Raw genomic sequence first — 26185 nt, 5'->3', positions numbered from 1 at the left:
TTAAATTAAGGCACTTTGTTTTTATATCAGTACAATTTATAAAGATACCAGTGTGACAGTTTCTAGGCACAGATATAGCCTTCATATTTTTCCTGGATGTAGCACATTGTTTTCTCAGCCAGAAAGCTGTGTGCTAGGGAGGCTCCTGGGCATGAAGCAACGCTCCAGGCCATCTTCCTTGGTAACGCGAAGGAGTGGTATCTGCCCTTAAATTGTGTTTCTATCTAATTAAATTCAGCAAGAGTGTCTTCTTTAACCAAAGCCAGTCACATGTAAGTATTTGGAGTGGGGAACGCTGATACCTGATACTAAAGTTCACACCAGCTGTCATGCCTTTCAAAGATGATAAAAGGTTCAATCAAGCCATAAGCTGGACCGTTACGTTTTGACAGTGTATTTCCTGCATCCAGAGTCTCCGGTTGTAACAGGGGACGTTTTCGGTGCAAAGCCAGTTCACTTTGGGTGTAGGCAACTTTATAAGTGCAGTTACACGCTGATGTGATGCTTAAGTTGAGAGCAAGGTGTAGCTCGCTTGCAGATGACTGCGACACTTGCGAGGCATTGCTGTGGTGGCAGAGTTTGCTGGCAAGGGTCTCCATACCTCCTGCCTCGATAGCATCAGCGGTTCTTCCCTTCCCACACTTTTCCCAGTAACACTGAGCACTGTCTTGTTCTGTCCCCTGTGCTCCCTAGTGGCTGCTTCTTTTTTTTTTTTTTTTTTTTTAACTGGAGAAGATGTGGAAATGAAGAACAAAAATCAAGCAATAGCACCCCAACCAGTTTCAGATCGTATCCGCAGCTGCAGGAGTGGAAGGTCCATCAGGGGTACCAAGTGGAGGAAGAAAGAAGGTGGACTGAGGCCGATGCATTGCAGGCATAGAACGTGTCCAGGGGAGGAGGGACAGGTAGAAAAAGCATGCAAAGCACTGATGTCCAAAACAGTTGTCTTGATGTTTCCTCTCCAGATCCATGGTTCCCTAAAAGGAAGGAGCTTATTTTCTCTCAGGTAAAAAGCTCAGGATCTATACGTGGTGTTTCCCTGAGCTTCCTGCTCTCTGTGGGACAGCTGTTGTACCAAGTTAGGTTCAGAGTGGCCAAGTTTGGGGCCAAAAATGGTGAAGAACTAGAAAAGGGTGTTTCAGCTTCCCAGTGCCTTGGAAGAAGGTGGTGGCTGCGGGCTGAGGAGGAGACAATCCTGGGGACTGCAAAGCACCCTCTCCAGCAGCACATGTGGAAAGGCTGCTATAGTGGCCGTGCCAAAACGACATCTCTGAGCCCAGTGAGCCCAGTGAAGCACCCGTGTGAAGCAGGAGGTGCGGTACTGCACTGGGGCTGGGGGGCAGCCCATGTTACCTCAAAGCCCTTGGAAGGAAGGGACAAGCCCATGTACCATGGGTCAAGCCAACACAGGGCAGGTGCCTCTGGAGGCTGCCCCCCTCCAGGAGAAGGCAGACCTTCCTCCCAGGGATGGAGGAAATGAGGTGCCCTCTCACCCTCAGCAAGAGAAACATCCATTTTGCTGGAAGACAGACACTTGGGCATCATCTGGTGCTTGCAGGCAGCTGCCAACTGAAGTGCTGAGTCGAAACCTGGACTGACAGCAGAAATTGCCCTGAACAAAGGCAGAATTATTGCTGATGTTATTATAAATTACCATCTTTGATGTTTAACAAAACTGGACACACTGTAAATTAAATTAATATTTGTTCATGGATTCATAAAATGCAATCATTGTCAATTAGCGATTACAGCAATAACCCACTGGGGGTGCAGAACAAATGGGATTTGGCTTTAGTTTTTAATTTAGGGGCAGACTGCCATGCCCTTGTTCACAATGAAATAGTGACTAACTTTACAAAGATAATGTGCTTTTATTAGCACAAACAAGCTTTAGAGTGGAGGCCTTGCAATCAGCCTGCCCTTGATATTTACTGAAAATAGAATTATTTCATGTGGTCCTTGAAATATTGGCAATGAGGAAATTGATTTCTTTTGCTACAGAGAATGAGCTGACCCCATCATGATTTGGGCTGGTCAGGGTTAATGTTATTGCTTGCACTGGGATTGAGCCTCTGCCAGATGTCCTATCTACACGACCTTTAGAAAAGAAAGGGCAGGAGGGGTTATTTTGAGACAGCCAGCTTTCCCATAAAGTAAAACTGAATGATCCCAATAAATGTATTTCACTTAATTTACAGCCTCCTACACTCGCCCGTCAGAGAATACTGTGATATCCTTTTGCTGTGGGAGTGCGTTGCACAAAATCTAATTGTTTCTGCTGAGCTGAGAAACTAATAAAAATAACTCAAGTACATGTTTTGTGTGTAATGTTTTCTTAATCTTATGGACAGACCTAGGCATATTGCTCATACAATTGTAGCCAGTAAAAAACTAGTCAGGCTAAAAAACTAAGGACTAGAGGTGGAAGAGGCAACCATAGAATCATAGAATCATAGAATGGTTTGGGTTGGAAGGGACCTTAAAGATCATCTAGTTCCAACCCCCCTGCTGCGGGCAGAGACACCCTCCACTAGACCATGTTGCCCAAAGCCATCACACTATTCTTCTAAGACTACTTTGTCTTTTTGTCATTGACCCACTGGGTTACTTTAGGAAGAAAGAACCTCCTAAAAGTAAAGTCCCAGTGATCTCAGATTGAGTTTACATTGAGCAAAAAGCAGAGCATTTGACTTTCCTCTTAGGAGATCAACATCACACACATGCAGTCATCCACCTGTTTCCTTAACTAGCTTTTAGCTAGGAAAACAAGAGCAGTGAAGTGAATTTTGTCAAAGACTATAGGGTGTTGTGTACCAAACAGTAAATATTTGCTTCAGTATTACAATATATCCTTTGGCTTACAAGAGCAAAAGAGAGCTGAGTAGTGACCAAGGCTTATGGTCTTGATGGGAAATACAATTTCACCTGTGAACCAGCTTGGTACTTTGTCCATAGGCCAGAGAAGACCAAGGAGCAATGCTAGAGGGTGAAAGTTTCAACCTCCCTCTGAAAACAAAACAACCTCTGGTGCTTCAGATGAGTGTCTAGTGCACTCACCTAACTTAAGAGGCACCCAGCAATTTTAACAGCTGTGACCCCGAGCCTCCCTGGGACAGCACGCTGTCTGCTTAAGCCATGAATCCAGAGACATTAACTTGGGAATGAACTTCACATTTTCCAGGCTGGCTGGGCTGGACTCATACTCAACAGACTCAGAGCTGAGGAAAAGGAGGTCAGATATTTGAACCTCTGCAGACCTATTCATTGACTTTCACTGGAAATGCTTTTGAAAAATATAACCATTTTATGGCATGCTGTAAGAAAAGAATACAAATGAGACATTTGTTTTATTGTGAAAACAGATTGCGTTAGGAATGGAAAGGTAGATAAAGCTCTTTATGCCTCTTGTGCTTTACATAGAGCCTTTGGCTTGAGACTATTTTCTCCTCCTTACATACTCTCTCTAGTGCCTGTGTTAATCTAAGGTTAGTGAAGAGTTATTGTCCATCTGAGTGGGCTGGAACCTCTTGCATTAAGACCCATATCTGAGCACCTTATAAAAATGTCATATTGCATGCTCACCTAATATCTTGATCCTAAAAGGCTCCCATTTGTGGAACTTGAAATTCATTAAAAAGTCAATTCATCCTCATTCATACCCTTAGTTGTTGAGAAAGAGATGTGTGAGGCACATTCTGAGTTTTGGGGTTTTTTTTGCTTTTATTCAGTTTACTGGGATCATGATGAAACACATCACTCACGTACCCCATCCACCACATCACCATCAAAGTATTCATTTGGTCTTCTCTAATTGGGATCAAGTTTTTAATGAGGAATTTGTACCTATGTAAAGAAAAACTCTTAAGCTCTGCATTTGATTTTCCCCTGTGTTTCCAAAGAACTGAAAATGTGATTCATCTTTTTCTGCTTCTTGCAGATAATTTGATACAGGGTATTTTAGAACATTTCTTTTGTATTTACATTTTGGCACAAGTACATCATATTGTTACATTGTTCACAGCCTTTCTATTGTCACTGCCAACTTCTTTGGGGGAAAATCAAACAAAAGCTGAGACAAGATATATCAAGCCACAGTCGTTTGGCTGCCTAATATTTTATCGCTCCCTTCCTTCTTATTGGTTTCCAGTTCTCAATCTTGTAATTTAGTGCTTTTAAATAAACCATTTTCTTGCTTGTTTAGTAAATAATTTTACAACCAGAGCTGTTTGAGAACATGCATCACACCCTTCTTCATGTCACACAAGTTAAAACACTACAAAGCCATGCCATGGTTGACTAATGTTTGGAAGATTTCCTTTTCATCACGGTATATTCTAAAAAGAAAAATGAGGTAACTTTCACTGAGCTTTCTTAAAAACAAAGGATACTCATAATGTAACCATTTGGGGATTCTAGGACTTTGGTTGTTGAAGCCTCCTGCCTCTAGAGAGACTCGGAAGAAATTAATGCAGTTGCCCTCGCACATCTATTTTGTCCAAGTGGTCTTACCTATAATTATATCTGTGTGTACTTACACAAAAACAATCACACCTGAGGTAAAGAAATTGTTTATTCACCCATATGTCCTACCCACAGTCTTGCAGCAGTCCTTCTGCTCTCAGGATTTTCACGTGTTCATTAAAGTCTTCAGTGAATTGTTTGTGCCAACCTGACTTATTTCACAAGCATCCGCCAGAAAAATAGTCATTCATAAACCTTCAAGGGAGTCTCTGCTATGGCTTGGCTTACGTCATTTCTCCCTAACATCCAGCACAGCACAGCTGGTTATTAAGGAACAGTTCATTTCTGCCTGTGCTCCCTAGAATGAATAGCCAAAGCCCAGTCAAACTTATTCTAGAGATACAAGGTCTGGTGTTTTAGGGGAATAGAAAAATCACTACAATGAGGGTTATCTCTTCAGAAATTTAGAGTGCAGCCATACGAGATGTGGTGAGCCAACCTAGGAAGTCATGGCAGCCCAAAGATTTTGCTCCCTCACACCATTTCCTTTGCATCCCTTTTCCGGATCACGCTCCCGTGGGGGCGGGGGGGGGGAGTTAGCTCAGATATTTCTGTACATTAGGAAGGCTTTCTGCCTCCGACTCCCTAGAGGCTCACAAAAGGTCCAGACACCCAGGGTAATTTTGCAGCAGTGACCCAGTGGAGAATCAAAAGGCCTTTGCCATCAGGCAAGTGCTATCAATCACGGATCTGCTGGTATGTGATTCCCAAAGAGGCAGGAGGGCACCATCGGGCATCTCCAGTGTTTCTTTCCAGCTCAACAGTGGACGCAAGCTGGCTTCAGGTGTTAAATAAATAAGAATAAATTGGATACAATTCTGAATGTGGGCAAAACTCCCTTTTGAATCAAGCAGTTCATGCAGTCTACATAAATAGTCCCCTAAGGACCTCATTAAGCATTATTCCATTTTTTAAGTTATTCCAATACTCTCTTTTTTCAGTTATTCTCCCCTAGAAACTGGACGATACTGTATGTTTAGTGCACTTTTTTTTTTTTTTGCATTTTTTTTTCTTGCTTCTATTTCATTATATGCCTCTGTTTAACTACAGATTTAGTTCTAGTCAGATTCAATGAAGGTCTTTTTTTAAAAAAATCTTTATCTTATACTATTGTCCCATCATGATTTCATCTACTCTCTTGGGAGTCATTTCTCCTACATGTGGGGCAGTACTACAGCACTTCACACAGCAAAACAGAGTCCACTGTCGCTAAAGACCCACAGGGTGGATGGATATTTCAATATCCCTCGGATGGGAAAATGGTCCTGAATGGGATGGTCAGCGTGTGCTGCCTGATGAGGCATCTGAGCACAGCCTCTCATAACTGATGATGTGATACCCACTTCCATAGGGAATCCCTGGGGATTTTAATCTCTCTGAAGGTTTACACTGCACTTCACCAAAACACTTTATATGGGCCTAATCCCATCAACATTTGGGAGAGCACTTCAGCACACGCTTATCCTGAAGCATGTGCTCAGGGCTATTAAAATTAATGATGCTTATGTAGATTTCAAAGTTAACTGTGTGTTAAGGGCCTCTCTGCAGTGATGGTTTCCAATGGTTTGCCTGGAAGAAACTCCATAAAATGTAGCTGGATCGAACTGCATAGTGTTTTCACTGTGGCAAATTTGTTTGCCATGAAAACATGAATGGGGAAGTATAGACCTCTGTACTAAATACTGCTAAAAGAATGATTTATACACAGTATTAAAACATATTGTTGCAATAGAATACATTAGTGCAAGCTCTCTGCGGAGACAGTACGCTTTCCTTGGGTTTTGCACAGTGCCTGGCATGCTATAGATGCCAGAGTTAACAAATAGTTATTAATAATAATAAAATAGTTCTACTGACAGAGCAGACGCCAGTTCCTCGTATCAACCGCATGTATCAGACAGATAAATATCAGACAGATAAATAGAAACCCGCTCAAATTAACTTTTTGGTTTTCCGTTGCCAACCGTTCCCAACGTGACCGACGCCAGCACCGGCCCCTGGGAAATGCCCGTGTGAGGCGGCGAGGCGGCAGCGCAGCACGAGGCAAGGACACCTCGAGCGTGTTCCTGACTTGCCGCCCTGCTGTGTCACCTTGGGCAAGCCGTGCCGTGGCCTCACACCTCTGCTGAAAAAGATGATAACAAGGCTGAAGCTATTGCAAGGCGGAGAAAACATCCAGAGTTTAAAAAAAGATGTGTCCCAGTCCCAGCTGGACTCTCTTTGTTCCCTTTCTGATTTTAGCACATCCAAAGCACATTGCATGTTTTCAAGCTACTTTTTCCACAGCCACAAGGGCTAGAAACTTGCTTTTAAAAAAAATAAATAAATACGAAAGCTAGGATTCCAACCTAATCAAAGCACTCTGGAGGCTGAGACAATAAAAACAACAAGGGAAGTTACGAGAGCGTCGCAGTTGTGCCCCCGCCACCTCTAGCTGCCTGAAGAGACAAGCGCTGAGTTTGTCAGGCACTTAGCCTTCTTGTGAGCCCAGAAACGCTCACATGTTTTGAGGAAAACAGGATTATTTTGACAAGAGTTGCCAGAAACTAAAAGGCTCATACACGCGAGGAAGACTGACTCTTCTATTTACAATAAACCGGCCCAGCGGCTCCCAGCCCAGCTCCTAAGGGCTGTCCAGGGCAAAGGCACAAAGAGGTTTTTTTGGAAGCCTCCACGTTCTCCAGCTGCCTCCAGGCAGCTGTCCTATATTTTCTCGACAGGACCCTCCCAGCCAAAGCAAATGTCCCTGGCCAGAAGTCAGGCACCCGGTGGTACCTGGGGGACCTGCCACTAATGCAGCACACCCACCCACGCCTTCCCCGCCACAGCTCCCAGCCCGTCGCTTTTCTGCTCAAAACGGCACGCGGCCGCCCTGCCCGTGCTGCTGGCATTGCAAGAGGGAGAGGCTGCCGGAGAGCAAGCCCTGGCTGCACATAGCAGGGGTGTAAGCTGTGAGAAAGGGGCAGGCCTCCTCCACAAGTGGACTTGGCCCATCGTGCTTTGCCTTCTGCCATCTATGCCGGCTTTAAAAGCCATTTCACAAATAAATACATTAGTATGTGGAAAGTTGTCCTTAATAGAGTGTGTAAAGGGTTTTGGCCCAGAAAAGGTGTGTGATAAAGTGCATTCCAAACCCCGGCCCTGAATTAAGTATTTAAGAACGTCTTCCAATGGGGAAAAGGGGCAAAGAAAAAAAGAAAGAAGCAAAAAGAAAAGAACCAAAGCAGTTGGCAAAGGCACAGATGAATCATGAAACGCTAAGTGGAGCTGCCAAAGTTTCAAAAACACTCTTAGGTACAATTTACTAAACCAACCAAGTAAGAGGTGCTCGTAAATTACGGATGTACGTAGATGTTGGTGGACTCCAGAATTAACTCTAAGCCTATTAAAACTTTAAACATTCAATGCACTTGACTGTCAACAAAGGTTTTAAATAGTGTTGCAGTTTGCAGATCACCAGGGATTCAAACTTTCCCAACTGAACACCTTTAGGCTGAGGGCTCAAGGGCTGCAGCCTGCTATGCTCTAACAGGATGCAAACCTCAAAAACATGGAATGGACCTACAAGTTAATCACATCAGGGGAAGGTCCAGAAGAGCAGCTGAAACCATGACATGTCGAAGATTTAAGATCAGGATCCTTCTGTGAACATCTAGGATGTTTTGGACATGGCATCTGCTGAGATGTTCAGTGCATCATGAGGCACCTCAGTAGGGCACAGACTGGCACTGCCCCCTCTCCTGCTCTCTCTATGGAAAAGGTTTAAACTTCCAGGAAAAGAAAGATTGAGTATCCCCGATGGTGTGCTTAGAGACCCAACCTTGTGCTGAAGCCATTTCTGCTCTAATGACAGCCCCAGTTTCACCTGAGGTATCTCCCTTTAGGGACGGTCTCTGAAAAGGATGAAATTATTAGAGGACTAACTTACAAACCATAAGTTTTTTATGATGTAAAAATCATGCTTAGAGCATTAAAAAAATGGACCATCATCTATTCCACTAAGCAAAATTCCAGCCTTGAAATGAAGGACCATTTCAGACAGGAAGGAGGGGCACAACAGACCAGACCTGTGCTTTTTTAGTGGGCACAAGAAGAGAGGCTCAGTGCTGATTTACACCAGTTGAGCCACAGGCCTCTGGATGTCAGCAACTCTACTAAGGCTGGCTCTGTCCTAAAGACGAAAACAGGAGAAATAATGAAGATATAGTATTGCCTTTTTTAACGAAGTCCACCCATGCTCTTGGGAAAGGGTGAAGCAGGAATCCTCCTCCCTTGTCGATCTTAGCTTTCAAACTTTTTTTCTTTTGCCATCTGAACTTATTAAAACCCTTTATACGCTTATAAATTCTTCTGTGGTACATGATATGTTTAAAGCCAAAATAATAAAAGAACAAGAGTGTTTCTGCCCAGAGATCCTTAAATATTGAATGCAAATTTCCTGATAAAAATCCCAAAGAATCACAACATAGTCTAGTGTACTATAAATTATGCTAAATCAAATAAATCAGACTATATCATCCCTAGTGGCTCCCACACAGTCTTTAAATATATTACCCACTCCTCATCAGTCCATTCCAGTCAATAACCAGCTCTGTCTTTGGTCCCCAGGCCCACTTTAATTTGAACAATATATTAGCCTTTGCAGCATAAAGGAGAAGGAAACTTCAGGAAGAAGGTAGGCCGGCTTACAAATGAATCTCCCGTGGCAGCTCACTCAGACGTGCAGGATGGATGGCTATCCTGAGCGGTCTTGTCCCAAAAGCAGCCAGGGCAATAAATCCTTTCCCGGCCAGCCAGCCGGCAGCTGGGAGCAGGAGCAGTCGTCCCCCCCCACCTCCCCCAGTCCTCACCACCCTCGTCCCTCCCAAATACAAAGGCTTGCAGCCCCTCCAGCTCCACTCAGAAGGCATATTTCATGGCAGACCTGGGAAGAGCACAAATCAGAAGCTCGGCCTCAAGGGAGAGAGGCGTCCCTTGGTGGGTCTCCCAGCGTTGGGTGGCCATGGCCATTCTTGCATGGTAGGTGGCCCCGGCTGGGTAGAGCCAGAGCCGGCACGTGCCATCCTCCCAAACAATCCCCAGGGCCACCTCAGGACATGGCAAGGAGAAGACAGACCAGAGCATCACCTCCAATAAAGTGCCCCTGGGAGTCTGGAAGAGGGCAACCAAAGGTAGCCAGCCAAAAACCTGCTCCTCCCTGAGGTGTCTTAAAAGCGGGGAGACTAAACCACCCGGCCCCTTCCCAGGGCACAGGCTAGCGTACAACGTGCCTGAGATACAGGGTCACAAGCCGAAGGCTCGTGGTACCGAGCCAAGGCTTCGCTCGTCCTTCCCCCGAGAAAAGAGCAAACGGCCCTGTGTCTAGCATCGTAAAACATCTGGTAGGGCTATCAGGAGGGAGACTGCTGAGGATACACTTTAACAGAGCTGCTGGGATTATTTTTTTTTATTGCATTTATTTTCACGAATCACAATAATAAAAAAAGAGGAAAAGTTGGAGTCCACTCAATTGAGTTAATGCTTTCGGAATTTTATTAATCAACGTCTCAGCATTCATAAAAAAATGACACCTTTTAAAACCAGTGGAGAGGAACATTTCCAAACACTTCCAATCAAAAGAAATTATTTTAAAACTCACATTACATGTATTTTTAAACCAACCCCTCAGGGAGATGGGTGTGAACTCTAAATTATCCCAATTAACTTTAGTGCCAGAGATCAAGGCCAAAAAATGCAGAGTCAGCTCTAAGCTTTCCGAGTAGGTTGCTGAGGGTGCTACAATGCCAGTAAAGCAGCGACCGTGCACAGCTGAGCTTTTTCATGCCCTGTGCCTGGGTCTGTCCTGAAGCACCACTAAGAAAAGCTCCAGCACAATAACACAGAGCACAGGGCATGGTGAAGAATAAAACACCACAGCCCGTGACAGCCCCAGTATTGACTCAATAAAGTCTGCCTGGTGAGGAGAAAATGGAAACCAAATTATTTTAATGCCCATAAAAAGATGTTTACTGATGAAGCAAATGCATTCCTTTTGTCTGGGCACATGGTTAGCATTCACTTAAGGGCAGAAATTTCAGTGCTGAATTAAGATGCTGTATTTCATGCCCAGGGCAGGGCTGAATACCAGCATTTTCCCTGTGGGTAAGTGAGAGGGCAGCACATTAAAAGTGCAAGCACGTTGTGATTCCCTGTCGGTCTTGTCCTAACTCCACATGCCAGATAATATACCATGTCCTGTTATTTAACCTGAAGATGGAAAAAATAGTAGAAAAATCTAAGTTTGGAGCACCAAAACTCCAGGGTCATGAATTTCTTCCAGGGCATACACACAGCCAGTAGGAGACCTGGGAAGAAACCAGAGTCTTTACCCTTGCTAGTTGCATTTAAGAAGCTGTTTCCCCCTCTTCTTCCAAAGCTTAACTTCTCCTTCCTTTTTTTTTAGTCTCTCTTTCCCTGCTATCTGACCGCTTTGCTCTTTCCCTCAGAGGTTCAGTCTGCTCCTCATCCAATGCTCCTTTCTCATCCTGCACTATCTGCTTGGCCCTACTCCCCCAGTCAAGGGAACTCAAGAGAATTCAACCTGTCCTTCTCCAGGAAGCAGCAGCAGCATCTCTGCTTCTCCTGCTGCCTGGAAGGGCAGTGCAAACAGGAAAGTAGTAATAATAATGAAATGGATGTGAGGGAAATGATTTGGTGGACCTGTCCCAAGGTCTGAGGGTTGCACCATGCAGCTCAAACAGGCAGGTGAAAGAGCAGCTCTGATCTGTCGGGTAGGAGAGGAGCACAGGTCTGACTATGATCAGGACATCTGGTGGACAAGACATAGTTACTCTCACTAGAACATGACCTCTCCAAAGAAAGAAAATAGGATGCAGTGCCATGTCCTGCAGCAGCCTTCAGAAACATCCTGCCTCCCAGTGACACAGCTCTCCCTGCAGGAGAGCTGGCTCAGCATGACCGTCCTCTTCTGAGCCACTTCCAGCAGGTCCTACAGAAACCAGATGGCCATTCAGTGCACTGACCCCATTTGTCTTGTGAAATCAAATGGTGAAAGAGAAGAGTTGACAGAGGGGAGTGGTTGTCATCGTCCCCATGAGATACAGGAGCTATGAATGAAAAAATAACATTGAGAAACTATTAAGGCTCTTCATTCAAGCCCATTCAAACAGATACTATTGAGCACTATTCATGCCACAAAGGTTTATTTAACCAGAAGAGAGTGAGGGTCCAGGAACCAACAACACAGGGTTTGAAAGTTTTCAAGGGCGCTAAGTTAAATTCAGAATAATGCCCTATGAAGGCTAACTGTTGTGCTGTTCACAGAAGTCCATAGTGAGCAGAAATGTTCATGTGAGCAAATGTTACTGTTCAATGCTCAAGATTTAACGTTGCATAAAGACCAGTCCAAGAGTCACTCAGCTACCTAGAGCAAAAGGCAAGGTTTTACCACAAGCCCCTGCTCTTCAAAACAAGTTTTACTGTGACAGGCAAGATTTAGTGGGGTACTGTCTGCAACAGCAGCCAAGTAGCCCATGACCCTTGAAAGGCCAGATTTCTGTCAACCATGTTGAGCCAGTTCTCAAACCTACTTTGTGAAGGGAACTTCCAGTCGGAGTGAGTAGGAACCTACTCGCTTGGCAGCTGGTGCTGTTCAAGTAAGTGGCTGGAAGTAAGGAATTCAATAATTCAAAAAATTGTTGGATCTTAACCAAATCCCGTTGACTCATCTCCGAAATTATTCAGCAGACTGCAATATTTACAATACATTGTTTTAAGAAAATTATGCAAACTATATGTCTTTGTCAGATAAATTATTCACAGTGAGTAATATGACCCTGCCATCGTTCATAAATATAGCTCCCGACCCAGTTATTTCTCCTGTTTTCTAACTACTGCTTCAGTTAGCTCAGGCTTTTGAGAAGCTCTAGGCTTCAGCAAAAAATAACGCAGCAATTTCAGTTGACTTAGCTCTGCAGTGCCACAAGTCCTTTGCCAGTGAGTCTCCGAGTGCTTTACAAAGAGGATTAGGATTGTTACCTTCATTTTATGGATAAGGCATCAGAGCCATGGTAAAGGTGGTGTCCTATCCAAAGATTAGCAGTGGCCAGTGATGGAGCCAGGAGCACAGTCCTAGTCAAAGATGCTCACTCCTGTACTGAAATTCATACTTTTTTCTTCAAGATGTGGCTGGCAGCTCTGCGCCTTTGGTAAATGCCTGTTTGTGGTTTCAGGTGTCTGAGCTGCTATTAAGCTGTTGGGTTCGGACCAGAGTTGTGCAGGAGGACGCTTGGGCATCCCAGCATCCACCAAGACTGAAGTTCATGATGCTTTTGCAACCCCAGAGAGCCCCAGACCCCATTTGAAGACATTCGGGTCAGAGAGGCACACAGAGCCTGAATCCAGAAGGAACTGTACATGGAGATAGCCATGCTGTGGCATATAGCAGAAACCAAGCAGACAGCTGGCATTTGGAAAAAGAAGACAGATCCATCATAAGGTTTCCTTGGAGTGTTCAAGCTCTAGACTAGACTATTGCCAGAAAGAGTAATGTTAACATTACAAGGAAAACCACAGGAAACAGGGTGTTAATGGCTAAAATGCATGTCTTACCAAATCGAGGAAGGAGAAGCAAGGAAGCAGAGAGAGAGCGAGAGCAGAAGAAGCTGTGAGTGCATAGTCTTCGCAGAGGGGGAGAAACGCAGCCAAAACTTAAAAAGCTTCATTTATGTACATTATTGAAAGAATGTAACACGGAAAAATGGAATTTTCCCCTCTGAGGGGAGAAGTCTTTGGGGAGATGGTTGATGCCAAATGTTTTTGCTGTGCTTGATACGAGGTTTTGGCAGGTACCACTACACAAATGGCGCGCATATTTGTGCTCATTTAACAAAGGAGAAGACACCTCTTTTCCACGGGGACTGGAAGTCCAATGGCTTTGATGATTTGAATGAATGCGTTACATTTTTATGGTGTAAAGTGTGCAAAGGTTTACATAAACAAAGTTTTGATCAGAAAGAAAGTATCAGGGTTAGAGACTCTGCACAAGACTGAAAAAAACCAGAGTGCTGGCCTAAAGCTGAAAAATTAAAAATACACTTTGTGTGTAATAGAAATAGCATTCCTAAGAGAAAAATGAACACGGCAAAATGGCCAGAGAGGTATCAGGACTAAGACCATCACACTCTAGGTACTCCAGCAGAGACAGGTACAAAAGGACAAGCATCCCTCAAAATACTGCATGAGGAAAGGAAATTCATGCTTAATCCAGCTTCTTGACCTGAGAACCTGAACATGTGTCTGCGCAGATAGGACCATAAGATGCTGGTCGCATTAAAAGGTCTGAGGTAGTTAATCAGAAGACTGTATTGAAGTTCAACCCTGAGCTGCTAAGACAGTCAGCAAAAAACTGAGAAGCCCTTGGACTCTTCCATGAGGGGTATCGGTGAGGTCCTCCTAAAAGCATGAGTTTACATCTCACAGATGCTAATAAAAATGTCAGCATGTTATAACAGAAAACAAGGTTTTGACTATGGTATTTGGGTGCCAAAGGTTTCATGTCTTCATCTATTGGAGGCTTGCAATAGCTGGAAAGGACATCACACCACCTACTGCCACTGCTGAAAGGAGCATGACAGTTGCCCTGGGAACAGCGGAAATTTATTTGTTATTAAGAGAGAGTGTTTGTACATGAAATAAAAACCTAGAAGAGCGATCATAGTCAGAAACGCAGCCTCTAGAGCAATAGTCTGAAAGGCAACAGTGCAAAGACCAGAGGTGGGTGACGTGGCAGTGGCCTCTGGTGAAGGGCACAGCTACCTCCTCCTGCAGTTACAGTACAGGCCAAGGCAAGAGAGAGAGAGATCCTCATGTTACAAGGAAAAGTGCCCTTTCCTCCTCAGTAAGGCAGGGAGGGGAAATCAGCGAGGCATCTTTGAGATGCTCTTTTCTTACAGATTTTCACAGGGACACGGGACTTACCCCGCTTTTACACCCCAAGCCCCAGCCCTGGGAACTGACCCCGCTCCAAGCTCTGCACCTGCAGAGTCCACCTCCTGGCACAGAGCACATGGGTGCTGGGTGCCTCCTCACACAGCTCAACAACCCTCATTGCCAGAGAGAGGATGAGCCGGAGACAGCACCACCGAACCAAGGGGCTGCTCTGTGCTCTACCCTTCAGCACTCTTCACATACGAGTACCTGACCACAGGCTGCACCCATGAGCTATAGTTTTAACCAGATTGCAGCGAAGTCCCAGACACGCAGCTGCAGATCCCCTTTATACCAGCGTAATGGGCCAGTGAGTGAAGCTATCAGTGTAATAAAGCACCTATTGGCAAAGGAGGGAGAGAGGTAATCAGATCTATATTTAGTACTTTTAACTTATAAAATAACGTGAGGGACATACAGGCTGTCAGCTGCAGACATTTTTTTGAAAAGAAATGAGAAATCGAGATTGCCTATGCTATTAGAAAGTGAGCTCAGGGGCATCAAGCACTTGGTGCATGAAGAAATATTTAAGGAGAAGCCAAATATCAAACACAGTGGGGCATCCTGAAAGCTGCTGCCGTGTACTGGAAGTGATGCTGTAGGTACCTGTCCGTACAGGAAACCAGAGGTGATTCTGCAGGTGTGTGAAATAACCACCCCAAGCACCTTATCCAGACCTCTAGGCAGGAGGCAGGTGGGGAGTGTGTCTATGGTATTTTTGACCAGAAAGCATACCTGCAGCAGCTGAGCTCCCCACAGCACTAAATGGTTTTGCTTCTGCCCACTGCTCATGGGACCACTCTCTGAAGACAGGAGTAGCCAAAACTTCAAGTGTAAATTGGATGATCATGTTTACTTTAACAAGAAAATTACAAGCTTTTCATATCCTTTCTAATCTCAATGCTCTTTGATAAATGCCATTAGTACAGTGAAGCTTAGCTGGGAAAGGACAAGGTAGGGAACTATGCATTTACAAGTCTCTGGCATGACCTGGTTGGACTGACCACTGTGTTACACAACAGTGGGCATTTAAAAGCCTGGCACTAAAAGAAATTGGCTCTTTCAAACTTCATGGCCTCACAGACTTTTTGACCAAACACAGAAATGCCAACTGAAACTTTTGTTATTGCACAGTCTATGCACATACTTTTGGGGTTTACTTGCTTCACTCTGTTCTCCCTAAAGGGAAGGCTGCAATACATTCAAAAGAGAGAAGCGCTTTGAGAAAAGATGATGCCCAGAGACAGCACAGCTGTTTCTTCATGCAGATATCCCACCAAATTCACCCCATGTAATGCTACAGGCTTGGGGAAGAGTGGCTGGAAAACTGCCTGGTGAGGAAAAAGCAGTAAAGGACCTGGGAGTGCTGGTCGACAGCCAGCTGAATATGAGCCAGCAGTGTGCCCAGGTGGCCAAGAAGGCCAACAGCATCCTGGCTTGTGTCAGACAAGTGTGGCCAGCATGACTAGGGAAGTGATTGTGCCCCTGTACTCGGCACTGGTGAGGCTGCACTGTGTTCAGTTTTGGGCCTCTCACTACAAGAAAGACATTGAGGTGCTAGAGCATGTCCAAAGGACAACGAGGCTGGTGAGGGGTCTAGAGAGCAAGTCTTATGAGGAGCGGCTGAGGGAACTGGGCTTGTTTAGCCTGGAGAAGAGAAGGCTGAGGGGAGGCCTTATCACTCTCTACAACTACCTGAAAGGAGGTTGTGGCCAGGTGGGTGTTGGTCTCTTCTCCCAGGTAACAAGCGATAGGCCAAGAGGAAATGGCCTCAAGTTGCGTCAGAGGAGGTTTAGATTGGATATTAGGAAAATTTTCTTCACTGAAAGGGTTGTCAATCACTGGAACAGGCTGCCCAGGGAAGTGGTTGAGTCACCATCCCTGGAGGTATTTAAAAGACGTGTAGATGTGGTGCGTAGGGACATGGTTTAGTGGTGGACTTGGCAGTGCTAAGTTAATGGTTGGACTTGCTGATCTTAAAGGTCTTTTCCAACCTAAACTATTCTATGATTCTAAATACGCAGATCCCTAAACATTTAAGGAAACATTAAGTATCTCCAGATCTGGCCTGATCCAGTCAGAGGAAGTCTCCAGCTCTTTTATGGCAGGCAATCACTGGAAGTCTCTTTTGTTACTGCTGCTACAAAAAAAAAAAACAACTCCCACTAACTTAAGTCTTCTTTGACAGGACAGTTGATGAAACATCAGTTGAGGTTTCAACATAGTTGAGGTTTCTATCACTGAAAGATGTGTCTGAATTTGCAGATTCCTACAGAGAGTTGTAGAGTCAAAAGGCTTTCTGTCTCTGTCACACAAGAGTGGGATGTATGAAAGTCTGTTTCCCACAGATGCCACCACTCTTGCAGCGCACACATGCACAGAAATGAAGCAGCTTCTTCAGTCGCAACTGGTTTTTTTCCTTTACACAAACAGCAAAGTATGAGAGAGAAAGGAGTCCTGGAGGGTTATGCTGGTTTCATATGGGTGATCTGAAACCACAGATGAGCTTTCTCAGTCGAAATAGTAAAAAAGTTTATCTCCTGTTTGCAGTTGCTTTGAGAGAAATTTGTAGCATGGGAGCAACCACACCCGGAGCCGCAGCAGACAGGAGCGCTGTGCTGAGGAAGGAGTGGTGTGTTCCCATCCCTGTGGAGTCACGAGTGGGAACAGTTAAGCCTTCCCTTTCCCTTCCTCTCCATATCACTTCTCCCCCGGTCAGCTCCTCCTTGAGAAAGCAAGAAAATAATTTGCAGAAAGAAGGATGCATTCTCCCCACCCTCATCCTTCTTTGGATATAATAGTGCATTTCTCCTATCCTTTGAAATATGGATTCGTTCCACGGAGTCCATGGAGACTCGGAACCAGAAAATACCACCCCACAATGACAGTTGATGGTCTGTGTCTTGTGGGCGCCCGTCTCTGCCGGGCTCTAGCCTACGCTGATGCTTCATGTGCAGGCAAAGGCAGCAAGACCGCTCTCTGCAAGTGGATAGCAGCTTTATTCCTGTAAGACATGCCATTTAAAGCAATGTTAAAGACAACTTTCTGGTAGCTAGTTTGTGTGTGTATAAAAAATACAACAAACCAAATAAAATTCTTGGTGTCCAGCACAAAGTTACTGGATCTCAGACTTGCTGGCATTCATTTTTGGACTGAAGAGGGAAATATCTCTGTAAAGTTTCCATTGATCTACAAAGCAGAAACATCTGCTGGAAGTGTTGTCCCAGGCCATCTCTGACTGCAGTCAGCAGGAGGCGAGCCTGTGGTTAATAAGCTTTCTCTCTCCTTTCCACAGTAGATGTCATTGCAATGAGTACGAAGCACAATAAGAAAGTTTACAGGATACAGGCTAACTCAGCCAGAAAATACAAAACACAAACGTGGAAAAAAAGCATCACTGAGAAGACTGTCAACAGCTTTCAGATTAGTGATGTACTCCTGCCAAAGCAAAAACAGAACCACTGGACCAGCTACCCCGAACCAGCCATGGGACTTGCCTCTGTTAAAAATTCCGTAAGAACGATTTTAAAGCTCTCTTCTGCAATCCTATATAAAAGTGCTTGCAAGGCTGGGATTTAACCGGTAAGAGGCTGTCCTCGCTGGCAGGATTTTTGGAGAGTTTAATTCAATTTGCAGCGTAGCTTACGCCATATACCCACACTAGGATTTTTTAATTGCCCCAGCAATGCTAATTGGTACGCATTTCCACTGTGGCCAACAGCATCCCACAGGTACCAGAGCAGTGGAAACTCCCCAGCACAGAGATGAGCCTGGGATTCATCGCTGGCAGTGATATTAAAGAAGTTGAGCAAAGTTTGTGCTCCCTTGGGCAAAGTTTGTGTTCTCCCAGGCTGTTTTTCACAAGATTGCTGGTTGTTTCCACCTACAGGAGACTTTGGATGGAAGCCTCCAGCATTTTGCCTAGACACCTCCCTGGTGAGGCCAATGACACTTCCCCACCACAGCCATCAGCCCCACGACGCGGGGCTCCTGTGGGTCCTCCGCAGCCTCCTGCATTGGCAAGCACCTACTGCTTCACTTCCCCGCCTTTGGGAAAACCGAGGGGTCAAAGAGAGGGTTGGTCATCCGCACCAGCAGCAGTCAACGAGCCCCAGACCAGCTTGTGAAAAAGGCTTTTTTCTGTGCTGGAGGGACCTGCTGGTCCAGCCCTCTGGCCAGCACATCCTCCTGTCTGCGAGGCTGAGGTGGGTGCTCAGTGCTCGGGAAAGGCTCAGTTTGGACAAGCACCCCAAGGCAAGGACCCCAGCAAGGTCTGTAACAGCCTCTGGGTAACTGTGCAGCAAATGTCACTGCTACAGACCTAACCAGTGCTTCTGCAAGGCTTAGCAGCATTTCCCTTCTCCTGGGGAACCAAAAGTTAGCTGGTACAGAGAACAGCCTTTTTAATAGCAGGAACAAGATGACTCTTCTTATTATGCCGTGCTGGTTATAGCATGTCACTCTGTCATCACCTTATCATTGCTCTGCTGCGCACACCACTTATTCTAACTTTAATTATGTTACACTTACCAAGGTTATAATTACACATTATAGTGCGGCTTTCCTATGCCGAAAAAGGACTAAACGTACAATTACACAGCTCATAAACAGAAGGATGCTGTACTACTGCATAAGCGCACATGCTCACATAAAACCTTTAATTTCGGTTGCAAATAGATTATAGAGATTTTACAAGGATGTTATTCTGACTGTGGTAATTGTTAGCACCACCTCTTAGTGAAAACCTCCAACTGCATGGGACTTTTCCGGCAATGACTCTCTTTACAGGAGTGAGGACTATGGTTCCTGCAAAGCCAGTCATTAACTAGAAAAGCATCATGAAAAAAGGATTTGCTGGTTATCATTGTTGTTCCAAATATTTAAAGATAAATATCTGAACCTACGTGTACCTCTTTAAATTATTTTAGGATTTAGAAACACTGACACCTTCTAGTCAAAGACATAGTCAAGTGAAAAAGCATGTGTGCCAAATTCAGTGACCCCTCAAAACTTTAACATTAGAGCTAAAGAGAAAAACATATGGCAAACACAAATGCCTAGACAACTATTGATAGTAAGATTAACCATCACTGTGACAAAATGAGACCAAAGCGTTTTCTTTCAAAAGCACCCCTCATTTCAGTCATAAATACCAATCAAAGGAGATCGGAGAGCAAACTAATCTCATCTCGAATCCTCAGAGGGTTCCTGAGAGCAACACGCTGCATGTTGTTGATGTGAAAAGTCACGATGCAACTAGACTCTACCAACATGATCTCCCACACATTCAAAGATTTTTAACACTCAGTAGTTCGGTTAAAATAAAAGCATATTGAGTGGCAATGATCTTTCTTAACCACTCCCTTGTCTAACAGCATTCAGCTGGGGCCATCCACATCTGAGGTTTCATGACCACAGAATTGTTTTTCCCTCAAATTGCCTTGCCAAGAAGACCATGTACATCCCACCATACGTGTTCAACAGTGTCCTTGCTGTTGTGGCACCAGCTGGGAAGGCCTTGGTGACCAGCTCCAACAGGGCTGTGCTGGGGTCATGGAGGATGAGCTGGTGTCAGGGGAGGGGGAAGAGGGGCGCAGAGCCCCTGTTCTGGAGGACAGCACAAGAAGATTTCCAGCAAAGGGTAGCCATTCCCCTTAGGTCTTTCCATAAAAAGCCCCAGGGGAGGCCAGGCAGAGGTATCTGGGCAACAATCTCGAATGACAACTCCAGTCATCCTACGGCTGCATGTCTAACATCCACATGTTTTATTGGACTCAGGCAGATGGTTAAATTTCATTGTTTATTAAGTGACTACATTGGCCAAACGTTGAGCTATCTGTCCACATGCACAGATTCAGTCCATAGCATAAGAAGAGTGATACGACATCTTCAGTCTCATTTATGGAGGTAAGACCAAAGAGAGGAGAAGGGACAGAAGGATGGAAGGAAAGAGAAAGAAAGGGAGAAAGAGAGAAAGAGAAAGAAGTAGATTATTCATTCCTTTCCATTCATTTAATTTTCAGTTTTAATTGAGCAGAACAGGCAAATAGAACTGAATGATTGATGGTTTTGGAAATGTATAAAACATGAAAAGTATGCACTTCTCTTAAAGTAGCTTTTAAATTACTTACAGCACGCTGCACTGAGTTGCTTATTCTGGTGTACAGAGTCCTGCGATCTATGAGGGGCATGTGTTTCAGGAATGGAAAGGGGTCACTACAACCTTTTCCTTCCTTCTTTTTCTCATATTTTAAAAAAAAAAAAAAAGGCAGCAGCAGCAGCAGAGACCTCAGTGTCTGTTAGCTAAGATTTCCTAGCTTTCCCTGTGTTTTCTAGTATCATATTCCTACGTGTATTACTCCAGGAGGGAAACTCCCATATCTTACATTTTCTACTTGGCTACAGTAATTTCTTCTTTCTCCCTCTTGGTTCCAGCAACAAAAGCATTTTAGTTTGTAGGCTCACACAGGCAGAATTAACAAGAATGTACACATATATACTGGGCCATGGATATCCTGATCATGGGTATGGATAGGAACACACACATGCATACATATGATCAACTTCTACCTCCCTTATTCATTGAGAAGTCCAACTGGAAGTACTTAATAGAGGGATATGAAGAAAGTGTGCGGAATGTGGATCTGGAACTTAGAAGAAAATTTCAGTTCTGAGGGTCAAACAACTTTGTAATGCCTTTTGTATAACAGCAGCAGCTTCAGTCAACATTTTCAGGAATGATTTTCAATTCTAAGTGCTTTAAAATGAGACTGAGGCCTTCTCTTTATAAAGGGTCGTGATGATTTCTCAAAACCAGACCCCTTTCTCTGGTCAAGTGAAATGCAGGGCAATCAATATCAAGTCTCAGTTTTTTTAAAACCCCCCATTTTGGCTTTGACAGCTCTTGGCTTTTGGCAATGCTGTTAGCTGTGAAGTCTCAGCCGAAAGCGTGCACACTCACAACTTACCTTCCTGCACAAGGTAAATCGACAGGAGGAAATGGAAGAAATTTTACAGTAATTTTTTGCAACATGAACTAATTCTTTGCCAGGGAAAACAATGGGAAAATGCACATGCATTTGAGGGCCTCATGCCCTGGCTAGCCTTTAGCTGACAGTGATGAAAACTCCTTGTGAGCCCTCACACCTCCATTTTCTGCTATAGTGGGACAGATTTCTAGTGGAAGAAATCCGGGGGGCATATAGGAGAGCTTCAGTCAACAGAGGCCTTGAGGCCACACTGGTGGTGCCCACTCCCAGCAGGAATGGAGGGAAGTAGGCTGGGCAATAAAAACTGAGTAAGGTCCTCTCAGACTTTTAGAGATTGGAGCAGGACAATAAATAGGTAGAAAGCAGTCTCCTGGGTCTGAAGGCAAAGGAGAAAGTCCCCGAGGGGAGGCACAGGACAGCATTAAAAATGAGAAGTGGGAAAGAACTGGTTAAAACCAAATAACAAGTGACTGGGTCACTTGCACTCATGGATGAACATCCATGCCAGTAAGACTTGTAGTAATTTGGATGTCACACTCGGGGCGCTGTGTTTGCTCCCACGGGTTCAAGAATTTACCGTTCAGTAAGGTATGCCAATGGCATTGCTATATCAGCCAAAAGAAAACAACACAAAACCACTGAAGGAAAGAGGACCACTAAGCTCATCTCCCCACTACACAAGGCAATACAGCTCCTTACGGTGTCTAGAGAGTCACAACATCTTCAGTTCAGTGCTTCCCAAGCAAAGAGCAGGAGCCGACAGTGCGAGCCCTGTCAGCGTTACAGAAGAAATAGCCAAACCCACTGAACGGTGTTTACCAGCGGTTCTAAGGCCTTAACGAAAACGGACGAGTCAGCATATCCTTTGACCTAAATCAACGAAACAAAGTGCTTGAGAGAAGCACTGTCCTATCCGCAGTGGACGACCTCTTTCCAAGATGAATGCCCAAGTTTTTTCCCCTTTTAGATGCCGCAAATGGTTTTTGGCAGATGCTTCTACACCCAGATGGCGCCAAGTTAACTACTTTTATTATGCCTTTTGGATGGTAATCTTTCCGCAGACTTCCTTTTGGCATCGCTACTGCACCCAATATATTCCAAAGGAAATGACAAGGCTACTGCAGCACCTGGAAAGGGATAGTTGCTTGTACAGACAAAGTCCTGGGATATTGCCATTAAGAAGAGAAACATGATAAAAGCCGGTCTAGATTTCCAGAGACACTTGGTATTCGGGTCTAAAACGCAATAAACATTGGGCTACATCAAAACTAGCTGCACTATTGAGAAAACATGCATGAAAACTAGGCATAAGGGCAGACTGAGAAAAGGTAAATTGGCCTAAGAAAGTAATAAATTAATGCAAACTCCTGAATCTATGTCAAAGTGAAATGAATCCTGGGTTATGAATGGCAATAATATATCCTTGGAATGAACTCCTGGAATGAACTGGAAAATGAAAGCACCTGATATTTGAACATAATACGAGAATATGTTTTCAACTGAGCAGAAGCCCTACCTGAAGCACACCAGTGCTCCCTTCCCGAAACCACTCGCAGCCGCCTGCTATAACTGTGTTGCAGATTACTGAATTATTGCAACCTAGTTAGACCAGCGGGGCTGCTACATACTGCTCCTGGACATTCGCTGATCATATAAATCACTCTCTGCAGACTGAGGAGTGTCTCATTGTAAAAGAAGCATGTGAAAAATGTATAAAGAAAGCTCTTCCAGAGAGTCATTTCAACTTTTGACTGACCACAAACCACTTGTACCCCTGATAAATAGGAAAGACTTGGATCGTGTGCCAATGACTTGTCAAGCCCTACTTAGGGCTTAATTAGGTACAATCCGCAGACATAATACAGTATTGTGCCTGGCACAGCCTTGGTAGCTGGTAGTACCCTGTCTAGATATCTTGTGAATGTGACAGATGTATGAATATTGCAAATGGCTGAGGAAATTAAAGCTTTATGAGCAAGGTCTGCAAGCCTTAAAACCAATGTCTGATTCATAATTATAACACATCTGACTGGCTACTACCAAAAATGCGGAGCTGAAGTATTAGAGTGTGGGAAAAGTGACTGCCTTAAGTAATTAGAAACATAATAACTGGACTCTCATTCCAGAAAGAAGCAGCATTTCAGAGCCAACGTGGTTATCCCAGAAAAAATATGTCTACGGTACTTCATTAGTGAGAATTATGAATAAGCCAAGATGTCCATTTAGTGGTGTGCCACTGGTAGAAGACATCCTGCTTATTCTATCTATGCCTGTATGTAGTCGCCTGTAAAACACAAGGGCTACCGCAGCCTCCTGCTAACGGCCAAGATACCTGCCTCGCTCCTGCAAGTTAGGCACATCAGGTCCTTACAGGCAACCTCCTGACCCAGTCCTTGCCCACGGGGACTCTGCTGTGTTATGGCAGTAGTATTGGAACATCCAGTGGAGCAACACAATTACTTCCCATTTATTCAGGATTCTCTTGGTTAGGTTATTATCCTTAACACAATGACTTCTAAACTGGAATGCTCTTACTCAAATGTTTTAAGGCTTAAGCTTTCCAGCAATGCATTGTACATCTCTATCTGACATTTTCTCTCCCCCTTCCCTCTCCTGGAATTCTTGCTTTCAGCAACCACATCCCTGGTTTTAGATTCCTGGAAAAAATTCTCCTTTCTCATGGTGTCTTGCTTGATCATTAATGTTGACATGCCAAAAGCTTCCCACCGAGATCTTGTTGGCTTTTTTGGCATACCACTTCTCCACATCTGGTATTTTATACAGCTATCCATAATATTATAATTCTTGTGCCAGTAGCTTGTCCTCTTCATATGCAGACCATATCTCTCACAGATTTCTCCCCAAATGGGTGCCTTCTCTGTTACATTAGCTCCTCCAGCCCCAAACAACCCAGATGTCTGAAAGCTCTACGTTTTTCAGAAAACATAAATCACCAAGTCCCAAAATATCTGACAACCTTATACGTTACAAAATTCATGACCAGAAAGTAACGCACTCATGGAAGGCCAATGAAAATGACACAAGAAACTTTCCTTTCCCCCATGCTGTTGCACCTTAAGTAGCATCCAGAAACTTGCTAATGACTGATGCCTGCAGAAACAGGAATTGATGCTGTTTGTCAATGAGTTATCAGGATTACTTTGTATTTATGTTAAAGTGAGCTTCTACTTGAGACCTTAAAGTGACACTGCACATTGTATCCTTAAAAATCAGGAGGAAAACCCCAACAATCTCTGTATCTCAGCTTATATGCCATCCTTTGTCCACATCATAAAAATTTGCCTGGAAAGGCTGATGAAAACTACAAGACAGGGATAAAAGAAGAGGGATCCCAGAACAGAACACCACCACCAAGGGGCCATACCCATCTTTTATCGTATTCAGCAGTAATACAAAATATCTTAACCTATAGAATGCAATTGGATAAGATCATAACCATCCACTCTTATTCAAAATAAGACAGAAAATAACATTTATTGGCTACGTAATGTTGACACTCATTCTATTAAAATTTTGCTCATAGTTAGCCTCATTTCATCCATGTCCTTCATGGTGGTATTTTCTGATTCTGTAATTTCTGTTCAGCCTGCTTAACAGGTTGAACCAAAGTGCCAGTAGCAGCTACTGAAAACTAGTAAACTACTACTACTTTTATCCTACCCTCTCTATAATGATTATTATATACTATCTGCTATATCGTCGAATCATAGAATCGTTTTTGTTGGAAAAGACCTTTAATATTATCAAGTCCAACTGTTAACATATCTCACACTGCATGTTGTCTTACCAGAAAAAAAATTATTCACAAGTCTACAACTGTCAGAGTGACAAGCCTATGATTTGTGAGATCTTACAGTGAAAGTGATATTTTTTTCCCCATTGTCAGAGTTAAAAGCAAATAAAGTAAGTTTTCTGGCCAAATGTCACAATCAAAAAAAAAAACAAACCCAAAACAGAACCTCAACCCTCAAAGCAAGCAGCTAATGAATTTTACAACTGAATTATCAAAAAGTCACAAACAGGAAGAAAAATTTCACCAAATGTTTGAAAAAATCAGCAGAGACTGCTCCCAGCCTTTGTCAGGAATTGCTCAACACTAGAGCAGGTCGAGCTCTGGAAAGCAAGAGTCTTTGTCTTCAGGCATGTGCACAGCTACCTGCATTTTAAGATGGCTAAAGAGTGACGTGTCCAGCTGACAACTGGGCTTTTCTGGCAATCAGGGAATAAGTCTTTTCTTACCTGTCTCTTGAAAGAAGGAAGAGGAGTCTTCTTTCAGGGGGCAGTTCAGCACAGGAACAGGTTGTCCAGAGAAGCTGCAGCATCCCTGCTCCTAGAGAGACACAAAGCTTCACCAAACAAGACCTTGGGCAACCTCATCTAATTGTGAAGTCAGCTCTGCTTTCAGCATGGGGTAGGACCAGATGACCTCCAAACATCCTTTCCAATCTTTCCTTTTTTGTTCTATAGTTTGATGATTCTAATCACTCACTAAATAGAAATTTAAATATTCTGCCAAAGAAAGGGGTTTGACACGTTCATTCTGTGATGAACCGTACCTCTGCTTTCACCATGCTGAGATAATGACATGACAGCTATTGATGTTTTGATGGTTTCTGTCTTGCTTACAGAAAAACATTTCTACTTATGCAAAAATGCTGTTCCCGTCA

The 26185-nt window shown here is 44.0% G+C and overlaps 1 long non-coding RNA gene across 1 annotated transcript; it reads right to left on the bottom strand.

Annotated features, from left to right (window-relative positions):
• Positions 1-26185, bottom strand: LOC142601723 (uncharacterized). Its single transcript, XR_012835300.1, has 2 exons — positions 25758-26185; positions 1-1612 (listed from the first exon to the last, which is right to left on the bottom strand). It is a non-coding gene; the product is annotated as an uncharacterized LOC142601723 (long non-coding RNA).

This window comes from Balearica regulorum, chromosome 4, assembly GCF_011004875.1.
Source record: "Balearica regulorum gibbericeps isolate bBalReg1 chromosome 4, bBalReg1.pri, whole genome shotgun sequence".
Lineage (NCBI taxonomy): Eukaryota > Metazoa > Chordata > Aves > Gruiformes > Gruidae > Balearica > Balearica regulorum.
The sequence above is the reverse complement of the archived record's forward strand: the minus strand, read 5'-3'. Positions and strand labels throughout refer to the sequence as shown.